The sequence below is a fragment of the Octodon degus genome, unplaced genomic scaffold (assembly GCF_000260255.1).
Source record: "Octodon degus isolate 3935 unplaced genomic scaffold, OctDeg1.0 scaffold00166, whole genome shotgun sequence".
Classification (NCBI taxonomy): Eukaryota; Metazoa; Chordata; class Mammalia; order Rodentia; family Octodontidae; genus Octodon; species Octodon degus.
In genome coordinates, this window is record NW_004524742.1 from 1,909,949 (window position 1) to 1,920,035 (window position 10,087).

Below are 10,087 nucleotides of genomic sequence, written 5' to 3' on the forward strand. Positions count from 1 at the left end.
TGTGACTTTTTTGCTACAGCTCTAGGCATGAACTTTTACTACTATAAGCCATGTTACATGAAACATTTATAGGTAAGGGACATGCCTTATTTAAAAAAATTTCAGGGTCCAGGAGTTAGCTCAGGCTGGGGAGTTAGCTCAGTGGCATAATTGCCTGCCTGGCAAGTGCAAGGTCTGGAGTTCTATCCCTGGTACTGAAAAAAAAAAAGAGAAAAATTTGAAAATTGGAGATAATCATAAGTGGGTGTGTGGATTTTAAAGGTACTGATAAAATCATATACATGTATATATACCTTCCAGGAAACACATACAAATTTATACTTCTACTTATAATAGCTGAGAAGTTTGTATACTCACAAAAATGTTATTAATATCTGAAATTTATTAACATGATAATGCTGGTAGTAAGGTATATCCCATGAGATCTGCAGATATATGATCTGTACAGCTTTAACAATTAGTAGCATGCATAAAGCATATTTTTCTCATAAAGCAAGAATTTTGAATTATGCTACTGTTTACATAAAGTTATAGGAGTATCAAGTTGGTGATTCATTTTATTTGAACAAATAGTTTTATGTATTTTTACAGATTTATTGTCTATCCACAGTAACTATTTTAAAAGATATAAGTCTAAAGTCATTAAGATAGTGTAGTAGAGACAAAAGGAGCATTGAATATATTCTCTATTAAATATCTTATTGCTTTAACTGAATTCAATATGGTTTACCTCGTTGAAGCTCAAGGTGTGTGGAAATCTTTATGAAGTATGGTTCTATATAATGAACAACAACCAACTTTGTCCAGTACTGTCTTCAATTACTGATGCTGCTGTTTAACTGAAGTGGATTTAAAAGACCATTTTTGAAAATTTGAATTAGTTAACAAAACATTTCTCTCTCTGAGGCCAGAAAACATTCTCCTAGAGATTCTTAGCAAGAGAATGAAATAAATAGGGAAGATGGGGAACAGAAGGACTGATGGGTTTAGAGCGGCATTGCACGATTTGACCCAGTTTTGGTCCGACATCATTTTGTTTGGTCAAAGAAAGTGTGTGATTCCTGGATTTCAAGATATCAAACTTACCTCTCTGGGATCTGAGTGACTGGAGTCACCACAGTATAACACTTCACAATGCTCACCTGGTTAGGTTGAAATATCCTTTAAACAGCTGCCTGATTCAGGGTTAAGGTCCATTTGACAGCATGGTCATGACCAGAGAATTATTAGACTCCCAAAGATATAATTGCTAGCAGTATAAGGGAGGGAAGGAAAGGGAGAAGGAGGGAAGAAGAGAGGGAGGGAGAGAGGGAAGGAGAGAGAAAAAAATTTCTTAGAGCTCCATCTTACAATGGCTGTACCTTTCTCACCTTGAGACAGAAAGTAGATCTTCTAGACATGTTTCAGCTAGCTTCTTTGTCTGGGTGACAGGAACACTAAAAGACAAAAACCTTTCCAATCTCTCCAGCTATTTCCGTTAACTCCTTGAAGACCAAAATCCTGTGTTCACTCAACTGCTGAACTGTTTTAATGAGGTGCCACTGATTTTAATGGGGCAAAAAAGATGGATGATTTACACCAGATGTCCATAAGGGCCATTCGGGGATTGCTTTGCTGGACACATAGTACATCATATTGCTCGGTGAATTCTTAAGGGGTTAACTTGACCTTTCCCTTTAACACAGCACTAAAAATAATGTAATTTCCATTCTCAGTGTCTCTTTTATTTATATAGAGAAGCTTCATGACAAACCCACCAGGCCTCTAAGAGCAAGCCTCTCATTTATGCCTTTCACACCCATGAACTCCAGTGGGTGATTCTGAAAGTGAAAATAGATGCTGGTGGATGTTTCCCTGTGAGCAGGATCCAGACTTTGATTATCAACACTGCCAGGGCAGAATCATTGCAGAATGAATGCCGATTTTCGGAAGATTGCTGGCCAATGTTGTATGCCTCATCTCTAAAAACTGGATTTCAGCTCAGATCACCAATATGCATGGCTCTAACTAGTAGGAAGATAAAATGAGAAAAGACAGTAACACAAGTATTCTCTTAAGTATGGTATGCCACACATTGTATTGTATTGTCATTGTTTTCTATCTTCTGTTGAAATACATTTCATTATTCACTAAAAGTTATCAAATCTGAAATTTTTTAACATTCTTGAGATGTAAACTTGACTCAAATGAACCTGGATTTTTGCTTTTTTTTTTTTTTTTGCGGAACCAGGGATTGAACTCAGGCCTTTGCACTTGCCAGGCAAGTGCTTATTCTACTGAGCCATCTCCCAGGTCCTAGATATGGATTTTTAATTCAAAATATTTGCTGTTTAAGAACAGTCACCATTGTTCTGAGTGTTAACATTTTATCTTTTGTGTGAGCCCAATATGGGGTTTGATAGTCTACACTGAGGTCATTAGGCATTAACTCTAACTCCTTATGAAAAAGCGTTTATTTATTTGGTGGGGGTTATTCTACCTTCTGCCATTAGTGAAGATTCCTCTCTTTCAATACATTGTTTTTGATAATCAGATGCTACATTTGATTGCAAAAGAAAAGCAGAAGTTCAAGGGGTTATAAATTCATCCAAAAGGGGACTTATTGTTGCAGAAAATCTAAGGAGCAACCAAGTAACTGACCATCATTTCTGTGTATTAGGTGGAAAACTCAACAGTGATTTAAATGAAGTCATAGGTCATTAGTGTTGGCAGTACAAGTTCATACTTTGGCATCTATCCTTGTTCTCTCTGTTTAAGAATTTGTTAACCAAGCATTGAGCAAGAGCTTTACATATGAATTTATGAATTATCTTCTTTTATTTTCAAGGCATGTATGTGTTCACATGAAACAAAATTCTGGGTTTATTTTGAGATATACATAGAAATATAGCTTCCCCAAACATCATTGGCACCAGTTCTCAATTTTGTTCCTCCATTCCACCAACCAAAGCTAGTTCTAGTAGAGGTAGGGCTAAGCGTCTTCCAAGAAAAAGTGATCTTTTAATATTGAGAGGGTTTTGTGTACTGAGATTTTGTGTACTGTTCCCTTTGTTTACTGTCCCCCTCAGGGACTCCTGGCTATACCACTGCCATGTATTTGCTACCAGTGCCTTGAAACCATGTTGGCAGAGTGAAGAAGAGCATGATTATACATAAAGCTTTTATGTATACATCTGTCTATACTAAGGATGGCAAAACTTTTGGAGCTGTTAATGATATAGCAGCCCACTGCAGCAGGCATGCCAGAGATTCACCACCACTGGCCTATACATACCTATACGCATAGTGGCTATAGTAATGTAGACATAAGTTTTCAGCTGTCAACAGCACTACTGAATTACTACATGAATCATTTTAGGCTCTTCCTTGCTTATTTATACATTCTCCTAGAGAAGTAGGAAACTGACCCTCACCATTCATTTGCATAATTTTTCAATTCTAGTGCACATGTATGACAGTATCAGAATTACAAGTCCGTCCCTGCATAAGAAACAGATTTAACTAACACAGTGCTTATAAGTGGTTCCTTTTACCTTCAGTCTTATAAATTCCTTTTAATCCTAGCATTAATTACATCAGTATTTTTAACAACAACTACTTCAGTGAGCTTCTTTCATACCTTTGTGATACATTTACATTCTCTTGTTAAGTTTTAATTTCTTTCTGAGAAATCACCGACGTCTTAAACAATTAAAGAAAAAAGATGCATGAAGTTTTGTTTCTGATTCTACCAAGTTTCTTGGAAACTGACATGTGCATAATGTCATTAAGCTAAGATTACTCTATCATAAAGAATTGCTTCACTTCTCTAAAATCCCCCTGCCTTTACCTATTTACTATGCCTTCTCCCCTTGGTAAATACTAGTATTTCACTACTTTTATAGTTTTTCTTTTCCATAATATCAGTAATGAAAATAAAACTATAGGTAGCCCTTTCACACCATTTTTATTCCCTTAGAAATATGCATCTAATCAGCCACCTGTGGTTTCATAGCTACTCTTTATAGCTAAACAATATGCCTTTATATGGATGTATCAGTTTGTGTGTCTATTCACTGGCAGAGAGATATCCTGTTTTGTTTTTTGACTATTTGAATAATGTTGTTGACTTTTGTATACTATACCAATCTGCTGTAATTATTATCCTTGTTTCACTATGTAAGATTTTTCTTTTTTCTGACTATTCTTTCAGAATTTCCTTGCCTCGTTTTTATGATCAGTAGGTCACATGACTAGGTGCATACGCTTGGGCTTGGTGCATTTTCTGCTAGATATTCTTTGATTTTCCTGGATCTGTGGTTTTGTGTCTCTAATTAATTTTAAAATGTTCTAAGTCACCGTTTACTTCAAATATTTCTTGTTTTCGATTTTTCTCCAGTGTTTGAAAATGCATAAATATTAAACCTTTTGCAATTTTTCTATATTGTTTTTTTCTCTTGCCTTTGACACACTTTGCAATTTTTTTGTCAGAAGCCAGACTTGTTGAGTCAGGTAATGAGAACTGAGGTAAGTCATTATTTGGTGTAGCATGTTAATCTGAATGGTACTTGGGTTTTGTGAATGTTTGCTCTAGCTGTAGGTGTCACAAGCTTCAAATTCCCCATAATATGCCCTTCTTTGGTCTTTTGTCTTGACATTGCCCTTCCCAGAACTCCCCTCATCAGAACTTCTTCCAGCTTCAAGACACTGTTGTTTCTCTGGTTCCTTATAGTTGTTAATTTTGTGTGACTTAGAACATTATGTAGTCTTTCGATTAACTCCTAGCTGTTCTATGGGCCTATGTTCCTACCCTGCAACTTTACAAGCCTTAGTCTAATATTATAGCTTATACTCCTTGATTCTTGTTCTAATACTTGACAGCAGTACTCCCAGTCTATTTCCTTTAAGACCTGGACACAATTGGTTATGGTTTCCCTCCTACCATGTATATGACACAGGAATGCAGGAGAAAGCAAGAGTAGAAAATGTCCTTTGCCCTGCCTGAGAGAAAGCTTCAACAAACTATTTTCATCTGTAAAGCAGGTCTTAGATGTAGAGAAATTGGAGTGACATATTGCCCAGTGATTACTCTGCACTCTCTGTGCCACAGCCAAGAGGAACATTCTCAGATCCTTACTTGAAGCCCCATTTGCTCCCTTAAGTCGATGACTTCAGAATGTCTGATCCTCACCGTAGCATCAACATCAGCTTTCAGCGACTTTATCAATTATCTATACCGACTCTGGAAACTAGAAGCTTCTGCTCCAGAAAAGCAGATCTTAGGTGAGGTTCTTACCCCAAGATAGAGCTGATGGAACTAGAAATGTTTCAGATTTCATTTGTTTAACTTTTCTCACTATAAGGACAGAATGCAGGTTGCCAAGCTCTTCCACATCAGAACTGGAACTATAACCCCTCCCTAGACTTTGGCTCCACTGAAATAATTTCTGAACATTGCAAAGTCATTGGGGTATCACTCCTCCCTTCAACAGGCCTCTCCAACAGAGACTGAGCTCTGTCTCTTGCATAGAATATTCCTGGAGTAGAGGGCAGTAGTTTGATTTTGCATAGTTGAACAGAAACTATCTACCAAAAGTTTATGGAAAAAATTTTAAGGATTTTTTTCACAAATGAATACATACATTAAATCCATCAATTCAGAATGCTTATTATCTTATAAATGCTGAAGTATTCTTTAGATCATTTTAGTTCATGTCATATTGAAGCATAAAATATCATAAATGTCTTGTAATTTTTTTAAACCCAAAATCCTCAATAAAGCAAGTGAGATATTCCATGATATGGCCCTGCCTCCTGCTTCACTCTCATCTTATGTGTCTGTTTTTCTGATCCAATAGCTTCTCTTGAACTGGCCTCTTCAACTTCATCATTCTTCCCTTCATGGCCTTCATTACCTATGACAATAATGCTCCTTCTTTTCCTGGGTAACTCATAACTCATGTTTAAGCTCTGCCAGTTTTTCAGAGACGTTTTCTTTTGTTTTTAGAACAGACTAAATCCTCTTGCTGCATTTTGTTACAGAACCTTGCATATTTTAAACAATTATTAAAATTATCATGTAACTCTTTGTTTAGCATCCATCTCTCCCAGTTCATTATAGTTTTATGTTATCAGGAACTACCAGTCATGTTTACTGCTATATCCTTCATATGATCAGAGTTCCTGGATGGCAGCTTTTAATGCGTGAATTATGAATGAACAAAATTCCATCTTCCTTTTTTATTATGAAAATTTTAATTCTTCATTTGGGATTAGGAGTCATAAAAGTACAGAGAAGCAGTATACACATAACCACAGGTTCTCACAAAGAAAACTAGGTGTAGAAATTTAGTTCAAGTAATAATATAAAATTTCTCTCCAAGGGAAACTCAGAAATATTTTTAAGGAGATTGGACTTCCTGAAGCTTTACAGATGTGGGCACAGCTTAATTTTTCTGAATGTCAGAGGAAAGTGTAAACTCAGAAGGGTACAGAACTCAGGGCCACTCAGATTACAGCAACAGTAAAAATGTGATTGTCATTATCAACTAACTAATCTCTTCAAGTTTCTCAATGATTAGAATGAAACATTAAAAAAGTGCCTCAAAACCACTCTGATGACAGAATGATTCCCTAGAAGAGTTTGTGGTGATCTTGAATACCCTGAAGCCATCCCAGGAATTCAAGCCAGCAGATAACCTTCAATGGCTGTTTCCAATGAGGGCCACACTTCACTCAGTTGGGGTTGAGCTCAGGCCCTTGCACTGGGTTCTCAGTAACACAAAACAGAAAAGATTTGTTAGAGACTCCAACCCATGTGACCTATCAAGTGTCTACCCTGTATGAAGTGTGTTCTCATATTTTATGACATTTAAGTATCATGGCAACTTCATGCAATAGATATGTTTAGTTCATTTTTTAAGTGGATAATCAAGCTGAAGTTTAAGTTTAATATGAGCAATGTCTTCGACATAATCAGATAAGTTAGTGCTCTGGAGAACATATGAACTTAGTGTTCTCATCGTCTTCAAGCTGGAAGCTTCATTGTGTAAACAGCTTTATCCTTATTTTCATTATCTTTGCATTTTCTGAACGATTTTCATCATTTGGTATTGCTTTCTATATTTAATCACTACCTTCTTCACTTTACACATTGCTAACATGAAACCTGTCCATGCATTGAGCAGTGACAGAAACATTATTTGACAACCATTACCTCAAACCTAAATCAAAGAAAGGACATCTTCCCCCCATAATTAGATCTCTTAAAAATGTACAACTAAAAGAGAAATGGGAACATGTAGGATGTGGAGACTCTTAAAGCAGCTGTTCCTCATAGAAAGCGAGCGCACTTTGTGGCAGATTTTAGTATCGGTTCCAGCTGCAAAGGTGCAGTATAATCTGAAAATTATACAGAGCGCTATTCATTTAAATGTGTAAACTTTATTGACAAGACAGCTTTAAAAGAAATAGAAGATCCCATTTTGTCAATTTTGTATGAAAGAATTTCTTTGGTAAATAAGGGTAGAACAAAATATGATCACTTATATGACGCTATAACATACAACCCATGGCCTCCCATCAATTTTGCAACCTGCTCGTTCTTAAAAAGCAATTTGCTTAAATTACAACACAGGACAATTTTGCCAAATATTGTTGATAGTTATATGTATGATGTTTGTGTATTCCACTGTACACATTTGTTACACAGACACATCCACACAAACAGAGCTTGTTTTGTTCTAAGGAAAACCAAGTAAGAACACTGATGGCTCAGGACAATTACTGGAACAAATACAAAGTTGATCCCTGGAGCAATGGCAATGAATCCTTCACAATCTACCTGGCATGTAATCATATTCACACTGAGGAATTTGCTTTCTCTTAGTTTGCTAAGAAGTTATTTTCCTTCCTTCTGATGTACGTATATTGAGTTAACCACAATTTCTTTTCTTTTTAATATATTAGCATCATGGATTACAGCACCAGATTTTTTTTTCACCTTTATAAAAGACAGGAATTAAGTTTTAAATATTCCCTAAATTGAATTGAATTCACCTATACAGTAGTTTAATTTAGACTTTGAGGTTTGGTCTATGGTAGTATTTCTTCTATTGGGTCTTTTTTTTTTTTTTTTTTTTGCGGAACTGGGGATTGAACTCAGATCCTTGCATTTGCCAGTCAAGCGCTTATCCTACTGAGCCATCTCCCCGGCCCCTGGGTCTTTTTTATAAAGATATTTATTTCAAACTTACTTGTCTATGGGCTTTTTAATACACTTTTTATTCTTTGTGTGTGTGTGTTCGTGTGGCTGGCTCAGCCCTTCCTGGAGCAGAGCTGGCATGGCAAGTGGTACCGGGGATTGAACCGTGGTCCCTCAACATTTGCCTAAACAGGCACTTTAGACCACTGAGCTATCTCCCTGGCCCTACACTTTTTATTGTTTCAAATGACCTTTTGTATCTAGAACATTTGCTTTTATATAAATAAAATATATTTTATTCATATCATCTTATGTTTTGCTTAAACTATCTTGCCAGAGGGTCATTTTATTTTGTCCAATTATCTTTGTGTTTTATGAATAGTTTCAAATGCTCTTTTTTTTCTGTAACTTACTGATTTTTGCTCTAAACTTTATAATTTTCCTCCTTACTTGCTTTGCTGTTGTCAGTTTTGCTGTGTGGCTAACAGATTTTTTTCATGCTTAATTCTATTTTATTTTATGTTTCAATTTTTCTTTTTAACCACAATTTTTGAACTGTATTTATGTTATTTGATTCCAAATGTTTAATCATTTTTATTGCATTTATTTTTAGGTATTTACATATTAAACATATTGAATTTTGTTAGACTTTATTGTTTTCAGAGAACATAGACTATAAAATATCATCAATTTTTAAATTCTATTTTTAATATGTTTTACATTGAAAAGTTTAATAAATCTAGTTTTCCAGACAGTAGGACAATTAAATTCATACAAATATAAGACTGCTTTTATTATTAAGCTTGACAAAAATGGAATTTTTCTGTCAAATTTATATAAAATTATTTAATTTCCCTCAATTTTTATGATCCTTTTGTTAGATATTGTTCAGAAAAAGATTATGCTAGCTTTCATTAATCTATACCATGATTTAAAGAGAATATTGCTAGATCTTGTTTTTCTTTAATTTGACCTAAGAATCTGTCTTAATCCACTCAAATGTATTGTAAATTACTGCTAAGATTTATTTCTGCAATCTAAAGTTATATTCTTCATTTATTTTTTATTATTAGTATTACAGTTGCCAATTCACATGGATATATATCAATCATAGTTATGATTCAAATATCACAAATGGTTTTGATAAAATAATTCTAAAATATAAAATATACAAGTAAAATTTTGAACAAAACAAAACCTGTTGATTCTTGGGATATATCAATATATACTAAAATGTGAAAAACGTTTATTTCCATTAAGATTTGTATTCTGCACTGAAAAAGTGATATAAATATAGAGTAAAATATTAAAATATCATTTACAAAAGGACAATGTATGCTGTATGATCGTTCCTTGTACTGCAAGGTATCTGTCATATCTGGTCTATCCATTGAATGCCAGTGGTATTTTCCAATTATTGTAACAAACAAAAGTACCCCTGTCAATGTCCAGAATATTTTTTCAGTATTACTCCCACTGAGAACAGCTGCTATAGAGGTGCAGAGGCCTCAAAGTATGTCAGAGTCCCTCCCTAGAGATTTCCAAACTGATATTATCTAAGCTATAAGAAGGATCTGAAAGACTGTTAGGGGTTATATTCTTTGCTACACAGAAATGGTTGGTCTGTAAGACACTGGAAGAGATTATAAGTGATACATGGAGAAAAATAGAAGTCACAGATAGAACCAGGTTGTGTTGACGCTTTCCTGCTTTCTCCACAGGTGGACTACATCCCTTCTTTACTTTTCGGTTTTCTACAATAGAATCCTAGCATAATATAGATACTTACTGATACATTGTTATTTTATATTCTGTATAATTAAGTGTCCTATTAGTTTACTAAATGGACTAGAGTAATCAAATTTGTTGTTCAAGAAAACTAAAAGGAATAAGATCCTTTTTTTT